Here is a 10,516-nt window from a genome sequence, read left to right as displayed (position 1 = left end):
GTGTGTGTGTGTGTGTGTGTGTGTGTCTGCCTATATATCTGTGCATATGAATGCATGTATGTCAGTGTACATGCTTGCGCATGTGTGTGTCTTGCTTTCTTCCATGTGTTACTTCATACACCAAACTAAAACTAAGTTATGCCTTCAAATACTTTGAAAGGATTTGTCCTTTCTGTAGCCCTAGGTTTCCACTTAGTTGTTCACCCACCTTAACTTTCCTTCTGTAGCCCCCTGCTAGGATTTCATCTCAGTTGTGTAAATCAGAGAGCCACTTGCTTATTATACAGTAGCACTTAACTACTTACATTACATCTGACACCAAAAAATATGTGAATGTATGAAATATCTAATTAAGATAATCTTGCTAATAATACTGAAGATGTGTCTAGTGTGTTACCTGATACACATTGATATGGCAGAATGTATGAAATATACAAATACCTAATCCATAGAAATAGCTAATATATCTCTTGTCTCTGGTTCCAACTCTCTAAAACTGCTGAACCTAACAGAAAGGTTTTCTCTGGCTGCGAGAGGAGGAATTTATTAAACAAAGCAGCAACAACTATTTATGATACCTGCAAATGTATGTTTACAATGTACATGATTTGGCTAATATTAATGGAGATGAATATCTTCTGTAAGTAGCAAATTACATATTTTAACAGACCATTTCAACTAAATTGTTCCCCCCAATCATTGAACTTTTGTTAGAAATAACTGAAAAGAGGTTATGAGGATGGTAGCTCTTTGATAGAACATGTTAGCCTTTTGATAAAGACAGATTGCCATATTCATCATCATCATCATCATCATCATTATTATCATTACCATTCTTTTAACACAGGTTTTTTTGGAATTCCTGGAGTCATGCATGAGTAGTGGGCTTGCTACCTGCAACTTGTGGTATCATTATCTTCAAATATCTAATACTTTCTTGATGATTTTGTTTTATATCCTTGACAAACATTGGACATGTAATTTAACAATGTGGAGGTAAAAATCAATGTGTTCACATGACATACTTCTTGAGACTCCAAAATACCCTCTCAACAAATCATACCAACCTCTCGTCTCAACCAATGCACTACTCTTTATAAGAGTTCGGCTAGTCCATTCTTCCAATCCCCCATGGGACTCTTGCCACAACATTTTGGCTGTACCAAGGAGGCAAACTTTTCACATCAGCTCCACTGGGCACTCTATAACCATTTCCATTATATTCCACTAGGCGTCATCTGATACTGTCCCCAAGGACCCAACAATAATTGGCAATTATTATTATTATTATTATTATTATTATTATTATTATTATTATTATTATTATTATTATTATTTCATATTGTCTCTTTACTTTCTGGAGGAGTAACATCAATCCTTTAAATATTACCAAAATGAAGTAGATTGAGATGTTTATTTTGAACTTGTGGAAGATACATGAGATGTCGAAATATTGTTCATTCGATAACAGTCGCACTCTTCTTACTGTTTCTTTATTATTATTATTATTATTATTATTCAGTAGTTTTATTTTTATAACGTGCTTTCACTTCACTACCGAGCGCAGCTCTGTGCGCCTTGGGTATGTGCTGTGGTTTGCTGTGGTGCTCTTATGTTTACTGTATTGAAAGTGTTTTGCGTAGAATGTGTGCAGTACCCAGTAGTGCAATTTTCTGTATGTTATATATATTTGTAAGTCCTGGTGTTTTTGTTATGTATTTGTCTGAATATTTTTTTATTATACCTAAGGCACCTACTATGATAGGAATTGTTTCTGTTTTTAGATTCCACATTCGAGTTATCTTTATTTCCAGGTCTTTGTATTTTGAAAGTTTTTCCATTTCTTTTAGAGAAACGTTGTCATCTGCTGGTATTGAAACATCAATTAGAAGGCATTTTTTTCCTTCATGATCTTTGACAACTATATCTGGTCTATTTACCTTAATTTCTCTATCTGTGTGTATTGGCATATCCCAGAGTATGGTTGCTTTCTTCTTCTTATTATTATTATTATCATTATCATTATTATTATTATTATTCAGTAGGCTTATTTTTATCACATGCTTTCAATGCACTGCTGAGCACAGCTCTGTGTGCCTTGGGTATGCGCTGTGGTTTGTTTCGGTGTTGTTATTTTCACTGTATTAAAAGTGCTTTATGTAGGATGTGTTCGGTGACTAGTTGTGCTATTTTCTGTATGTCATATATATTCATAAGTCCTTGTGTTTTGGTTGTGTATTTGCCTGTAAGTTTTTAATCATACCTAATGCACCTATTATTATAGGAATTGTTTTGTTTTTAGGTTCTACATTCAGGCTATTTATATTTCCAGATATTTGTATTTCAAAGATTTCTGTTTCTCTTAGAGATACATTGTTATCTGTAGGGATGGTTATGTCAATTAGAAAACAATTTTTCTCGGTGATCTCTGACAACTATATCCAGTCTTTTATTATTATTATTATTATTATTATTATTATTATTATTATTATTATTATTATTATTATTATTATTATTATTATTATTATCGGTTTCCCAGTGATCTGGACAAAAAATTTGTCACTACCTTTCTTGATCATTCCCAGGGCACCTCCAACAACAGAGGTGGTGTTGGCTTTCAGTTGCCATGTCCTAGATATCTCAATCTCAAGGTTCTTTATATTTCAACAATTTTTGAAATTCCCTTGCTGAGATGTTTCTATTACTAGGCACTGTCATTTCAATTAACAGGCATGTTTTTTTTTTGTCTTAGGTCTTTGATGATGTCTGTTCTATTATCATTTATTTGCCTGTCTATATGTATCCCATAATCCCATAGGATAGTAACATTCTTTCCCTCAGTGACTACCTCTGGATGGTATTCATACCAGTTCTTAAGGTGTGGGGTTTCACAGTGACAGCATATGTTCTAGTGCAAGTATTGGCCAACTTGATTATGCCTGGTTTTATATTCTGTAGAAACAAGGACTGAGCAACCAGCAACAACACAGTCTACACTCTCAAGTTTGTCATTGCAGAGTCTATACTTTGTGTCTACCCTATTGTGTGTGGCATTAGCTTGATAGTTCTAGGTGAGGAGGCTCTGATCTTGTGCCACTAGGATAAATCCTTGTTTCATCTTTCAAACCAGCACTCTGCAGTCACTGATGTGTTCTTCTCATTATCTACATCAGCTTCCCCAGCTCATTTGGGGTATTGCCCATGCAATGGTTTTTCTTTCCACAGTCTCGATATTACCTTCAAGCTTTCCTGTTCGGCTTTTGTTTTACACATTTTTGCTGCTTTAGTGGGTGGTGTGCCCTCCTTATCATCATCACAATCAGACAGGTTAAGCTCTTGTTTGTATTTATATGCTTCCATTGAGATTGAGTCTAATTTCTTAATTTGCTCATGTTGCCTTACCAGCTGTACCATCCAGTTGGTGTTACTCTGGATGTACATTTGGAGTCCTATTGTTGTTGTTTTATAGGACTTTCAAGTTGGATTAGGGCTCTAGATGTCTGATTTTAGGTGGTGCATCTTGTTTAGTACAAGCAGTTTCCTGGTCTTTATGTCCATATGCTAGATTTCACTCAGATTCCAGTTGATGACATTAAGGCTATACTGAACAGCTGGTACTACCAGGGAGTTTATAGCTGCAATTCTATTCTGAGAGTTCAGCTCAGCATTTAGAACCATTCTGACACATCAATAATAATCTTTCCTGATCTTCTCTTTCACTGATCCATGCTGAATCCCTTTCCATTCATGTACCTCAAGATACTTATAAAAGCCTTCTTGATCCAGGTCCTTGATAGATGTATCATGATCAAGGTTGGTCATGGTATTAGCTGTAAGTTTACCACATTTGAATGAAGCTTTTGCACACTTGTCAAGGCCAAATTCCATGTTGTTGTTGTTGTCGTCATCCTCATTGTTGTTGTAGAAAGGATTGTTATTATTAAGGCTGTCAGATGGCAGAATTGTTAGCATGTGGACAAGATGCTTAGCAATATTTCATCCATGTGGGTCCAAATTCCACTGAGGTCAACTTTACCTTTCGTCCTTTCAAGGTCCATGAAATAAGCACCAGTTGGGTACTGGGACTGATGTAATTGATTAACTCTCTGCCCCAAAACTTCAGGTTTGTGCCTATAGTAGAAGGGTAATTATTTGGTAGAATTAATCTGAACAAGGTCATGTGTTTTTAATGTAATTCTCTTAGACAAGTTTCTCTGAGATAAGATGTTACAGCTAGTGTTTTTCTGTTTGTATACACATTCTAAATTGTTATACACACTAGTATTTTAATGTAAAGTTCTTTCAAGTGTATATTTTAATTTAAGATAATTACCTATGCCAGTACCCCTAAATGGCCAATGCCAGTACCCCAAGACTGGCGCCCATGCCAGTGGCATGTAAAAAGCACTATCCAAACATGACCGATGCCAGGCCTACCTGACTGGCTCCTGTGCTGGTGTCACGTAAAAAGTACCCACTACACTCTCGGATTGGTTGGCGTTAGGAAGGGCATCCAGCTGTAGAAACATTGCCAGATCAGATTGGAGCTTGGTGCAGCCACTAGCTCTCCAGGCTTCAGTCAAACCATCCAACCCATGCCAGCATGGAAAACAGATATTAAACGATGATGATGATGATGATCTAACATTAAAAAAAATGTACCATAGAATACTAGTGTTACATGTCATATGATGGGTAACTTTGGAAATAGAGTTTTGACACCATGGGATAGTATCAGGAAATATAGCAAACATACAATAATATTAATTCAACTTTTATCAAATTTCTTGGTACTTATACAAAATGATGAAATAAATATTAATTTTCAAAGAAAAATACTTGTTACTTTAAAATAAATTAAATGAACAAATTTCTCATTTGTATAACTCTTTTAGTTATTACTTTGTCATTTACTCATTTCTCTTCCTCCTCCCTCTCCTCTTCTCCTTAATTTCTACAACCCTTCTGTCTGTCTCTCACTCTATGTGTGTATGCAGTAGAATTCTTTTACTCATTGTCTGCCATTAAGCCTAGGATGTGCACTCATTCTGTACCTCTTAGGTTAACTCTCTGTATCTGTCTTCTGTTCTCTCCCACTCTCCCACAATATCATATCATGTATGCTTGAAAAAATAAACCAGCCAGTCAACATTTATACACACTATTAATAAGTAGAGATTCAGTTAGTTTCTCTAATTTCTATGCCATTTCTACTGCATTTTATACAGATGTAATGCTAATATAAGTTATAATGCAACATAGCAACATTATATTTCCAGAATTTCTATGAAAACACTATAATAAAAAGACCAAATATCAATACAAAAACCATCATCTTCATCATCATTTAACATCCACATTTCCATGCTTGCATGAGTCAGATAGCATTTTTTAGGCAGATTTTCTACAGTGAATGCCCTTCCTGTTGTCATTCCTCATCTATTTTCAAACAGTAGGCTTCAGTCAGTCTAAGGATATCTTAGAAAACACTTGCTCAAGGTGAAGTGCAATAGGACTGAACCTGAGACTGAATGGTTGGGAAGCAAGCTTTGTAACCATACTGCCATGCCTATGACAATACAATACAAAATATTAATTTAAAAACTGGAATATATATAAGGGCAAAATGCCACAACATGGATACATCTGCATGGTTGTCCAACCCACTAGAAATGTTAGCCAAATCTTCCTCACTTCACATTTTAGAATCCTTAAATATAGAAAGTACATAATACATAATGATTTCAAGATTCCCTCCAGAAGATATGGTCAAGGCTGGAATGTGCCTTTGACCTAGCAGGTCTATAAGACCTGCCAGGTCAGGGTTAAGATCTAGGAACTAAACATCAAGACCAACCATAAATTTATAATGGCAAGAAAAAAATAAATGTGTGATGTTCATGCCTTCCAGAAATCCATTAACAGTGTAAATAAATTGGAATGGTTCCAATCAGGTGTCAAAACTGATACCTAAGACAAATGTGATTCTTTTCTGAGAACTATACAAAATGTCCGCCCAAATGCCTTAAAGTGATGACAACAATATAAATATGCTGGAGTGTTTTTGATAAACAAAACAGTTTATGGAGTAGAAAGATGAGAAGGGTCTGTAATCCTAGCTTTAGCTTCCCAACCACAAAATAATTCTTCATATATATTTTTCTTAACATCTTAAATAAACTATATGCTGACGAAAGCCACGCATTTAGATATGTTGTTGTTGTTGTTGTTGCTCTTATTGATACTACTGCTTCTGTTGTTGTTTATCCTCATTTCAGCACTCATTCAGTGCATGTACAATCAAAGTTGAAATCAAAATCAGCCCATCTTGTGAGGGATTTTGTACTAATAATAATTATAAGAGTAATAATAATAATAGTCAGGTGCTAAATTGTAACAGACCGGACCTATTGATGGTTGACAAGATGCACCACATATGCTTTATAGTTGATGTTGCAGGCTCCTTTGACCCACAAATAGTCAAGAAGGAAAGCAAAAAGATAAATAACTACAACCCTCTTAAGTACGAAATAGCCTGGCAATGGAAAATGAAGGTGAAGATAATGCCTATTATTGTTGGGTCCCTGGGAACAATATCAGAAGTCATCGAGGGGAATATAGAGGAAATTGGAATAGAGTGCCCTGTAGAACTGTTACAAAAGGTTTGCCTCCATGGCATGGCCAGAATAATCAGGAAAGTATCAAATAGCTGAAAAGAATGGATAGCATGGTACTGTAAGCTGCAGGTAATAATCCCGCTATGCATGCAAGACTCCAGAAGCTTGAACAAAACCTGAAGAAAATTCTAGCTGGGCCCCACCTGAAAATCCATGTCCACTGGAGGCTATGTGGAAAGTACAGCCTAAACAGGGCACGGAAATGATATGAACATGAATCAGGAGTCACCGAGAACAAGGAACATAAGATACTGTGGGATTTTACAGTCCGATGTGACTCCCTATTCGAAGATCAGAGACTAGCTATTTCAACCAAGGCAAGACGAATTTGTGTCTTTCAGTAGGAAGTAGGAGCCTTATGTTCCTCTATAGGTCTGAAGTATGACATGGTGAGACAGTCAAACCATTTGGTGAAAGGTCTTCTTTCAAAGTGCTTGGTCTTACTTTCTTACCTGATCTTTCTTGGGGTTCTTAATCGATTGGTTTGTCTGCTTCCTATAAGATTGTATAGGTCAAAGGACTACCTCACATCCAAAACCATTTTGTATCATAACAAGCCCACAATTCATCCTTGTATGGAATGTTGTTGTCATATTTGGGGGAAGATGCACCATCTTGTTACTTAGATCTCCTCAACCAGGTTCAGAAGCAAGTCCCTAATTTGGTAGATAGAAATTGTGTGGAAGCCTATCAGTGGGTTCACTTTGTAAAGTGGTTGGTGCTAGGAAGGGCATCCAGCTGTAAAATCCATGCCAAAACAGACAGTGGAGCTTGGTGCAGTTCTCTAGTTTACTAGTTCCTGATGATGATGATGATGGTGGTGATAAATGATGATGATGATGGATGAATGGATGGATGTTGGTTTGTTTACATCTCTATAGCTTAGTGATTTAACCAAAGTAACCGATAGAATAGTATTAAAAATAAGTACTGAGGTCAATTTGTTCTACTAAACCCTTCAAGGTGGTGCTCCAGCATGGCCACAATCCTATGAATGAAACAAGTAAAAGATAAAAGATATTTATATATTTGAACACTGCAGTTTTAAATTCTGTGATGCTCTTGCAGTAAATATCAATTTCAAATTTTGGCACAAGGTCAGTAATTTCAAGGGAGGGTATAGGTTGATTACATCGATCTCAGTGTTCCACTGGTAGTTATTTAATTGACCCCAAAAGGATAAAAAGCAAAACTGACCTCGGCAGAAACTGAACTTGGAATGTTAAAACAGACAAAATACTGCCAAGAATTTAGTTCTGTGTGCTAATGATTCAGCCAGCTCATTGCCTTACTCATGCAGTAAATATCAACAGGTATTAGCTGCAGATGCATGCATTAACCACATTAGCTGTTGTAACTGAGGTATTCCTGAATAAAGATATGCTTGTATCTATTGTACACTAATATCTCAACTGTAATCTGTCAATAGGATTGTTATGTATTCATGAGCAAAACTATTAATTCTTAATCCTTCCATTCTAATATTATCTAATTGCTCATTGTGAGATCCATTAGGTTCACTCAGGCAAAATATCTCAGACAAGTAAGATTCTATTTAAAGACACATCTTTGTTTTGCGGGCCTTTTTTGTTCCCCCCAAAAAGTGTGAATGGAATCTACTTATTTCAAAACTAAAATATGATTTTTGTGATCTGACACAAAAATCTGTATTTTCAGTATGGGAGCCCCTATGAGATGAAACAACGATTATAATAACAAAATAATTAAAATAACAATCACCAATATGTTCTCACTATTAAATCATTTAATTCCAAGAACTTTTATAATTCCTTCATCTAAGTCAGTCTACTATCTTTGATTGTTGAAGAATTCCAGTATTTGTTTTGCAGACATCTCATAATGAGAATTTCAGTTCCATGCTAAAAGACTACGAAATTCTTAATTTACAAAGAATGATTTCATCTGGAAATATAGCATTTGTTGAAGACTTGGCATTATCATCCTGATTACCTTCTTTTATATTTTCCTCTGTTAATCTATCAGCCAGATCCAATTAATGATTGATGCCAAAACCTGAGGAATTTAGGTGAATATTAGGTAACATCATCAACTATTTTATATAACTTTTATAAAATTCCTCTCTAAAGAGATACCCATTAATCTGTTTGACTTTGAAGTTTTACTTGGTTTTAATCAATTGAACATAATTGATTCACATAAAAGTTTAGATGCATGTTAAAATTTTCCACCAAATGGTAATAGTTTCAATCAATATTTACAGCTATAATCAATGTTCACAGCTATAATACAACACATATAATATAGCTATAGCCAACCCACACATTAGAGAAACATTGTGTTCCTATCAGTTTTATAGTGACTACAGAATCTCATGTTGTGGCTTAATTTTCAAGAATATTACATTTCCACAATATGAGAGATGCTTATACATATACATATATATATGATGATGGATTCTCTCATCATGAATGACAAATGACAGTTCAGTAAAATACAGCAGTAATCATGTTCTATGACATGAATATGTCTCTTGAAGCCTGCTGGTGCCTTGCAAACCTTTTGGTTAATGGAACAAGTTGGGAACTCAGTTTGTTCAAGTGCTTGTGGATCATTTACTATGTGTTTCCTTGAGTGGATGGTAAGACTCCCTGCCAGAAAACCACAATGACAGGTAAGGTTTTCATTTAGAGGAGCAGCATTTTGGCAGCATTACTTCATGATTGCATGAAGTTGGTCGCGATGTTGGAGTTGAATCTACTAAGATCTTTGAATTGAGGAGAAACAAGACTTCATTCTGATGCCTAGTCTTTCCAGGATGAAATGGGAATGTTGCATTACTTCAGATTGTCTTTGAAATGAAAGAGTGACCTTCTGCCTGACCTTCCTGTTGGAAATTGGCCAAAGAGAAGTTACTTCACAATTCTGATATCATTCCTATGTGAGAGGTGACCTGACCATCTAAGCTGCATTTTGATGAGGATGGCTTCAATACCTGATATATATATATATACATACATATATCTATATATGGGTGACCCCCTTTGGTCATGAATAACCATGGGACCATGGGATTACACCTAGAAAGTTACCCTCCAAGGCACAAGTCCAGGCAAAGTTGTTTATGGAAGACCAGTAGTCGCCCTTGCATACCAGCCTCCCCTCTCCACACCACTGATGTTATCCAGGGGAAAAGCAAAGGGGCCGATACAGCTTGGCACCAGTGACGTCGCAACTCATTTCTATGGCTGAGTGAACTGGAGCAATGTGAAATAAAGTGTCTTGCTCAAGAACACAACATGCAGCCTGGTCCAGGAATCAAACTCACAGCCTCACGATCGTAAGCTCGACGCTCTAACCACTGAGCCATGCACCTCCACATATATGTGATAGATATATAAATGTGTGTGTGTGTGTGTGTGTGTGTGTGTGTGGTGTCTGTGTGTGTGTGTGTGTGTGTGTGTGTGTGTGTGTGTGATATATATATGTGCTTGAGGAGACCTATTGAGTCAAGTAAATCAAAATCAAAATCAAATTAAACCACAATCAAATGGAAATTGTAGTTGTGGCCGATGCCAGTGTCGCCTGACTGGCTTCCATGCTGGTGGCATGCAATAAGCACCATTCATGCGTGGGTCATTGCCAGTGCCAACCTGACTGGCTCCCAGTACCAATGATATGTAAAAAGCACCATTCGAATACTAAGTTGTGTGGAAGGAAAAAACATTAATGATATAAAGCTCGTGTAAGGTTTACCATTGGTGACAAGTTTGTTGTCTGCAAGTGGCAAACAATAAAGGAGAGAGTAAAAGAAATTAACTCTGAAAATTGTGGATGGAAAGGGAATCACCATTTTAACT

General features: G+C 36.2%; 1 protein-coding gene across 22 annotated transcripts in view; it reads left to right on the top strand.

Moving 5' to 3' along the window:
• LOC106871616 (tripartite motif-containing protein 45) overlaps nt 1-10,516 on the top strand; it is a 248,443-nt gene that overhangs the window by 70,094 nt on the left and 167,833 nt on the right. The gene's annotated exons all lie outside the window — the stretch shown is intronic.

This window comes from Octopus bimaculoides, chromosome 1 (assembly GCF_001194135.2).
Source record: "Octopus bimaculoides isolate UCB-OBI-ISO-001 chromosome 1, ASM119413v2, whole genome shotgun sequence".
NCBI lineage: Eukaryota > Metazoa > Mollusca > Cephalopoda > Octopoda > Octopodidae > Octopus > Octopus bimaculoides.
This window is presented reverse-complemented; position numbering and strand designations above follow the sequence as displayed.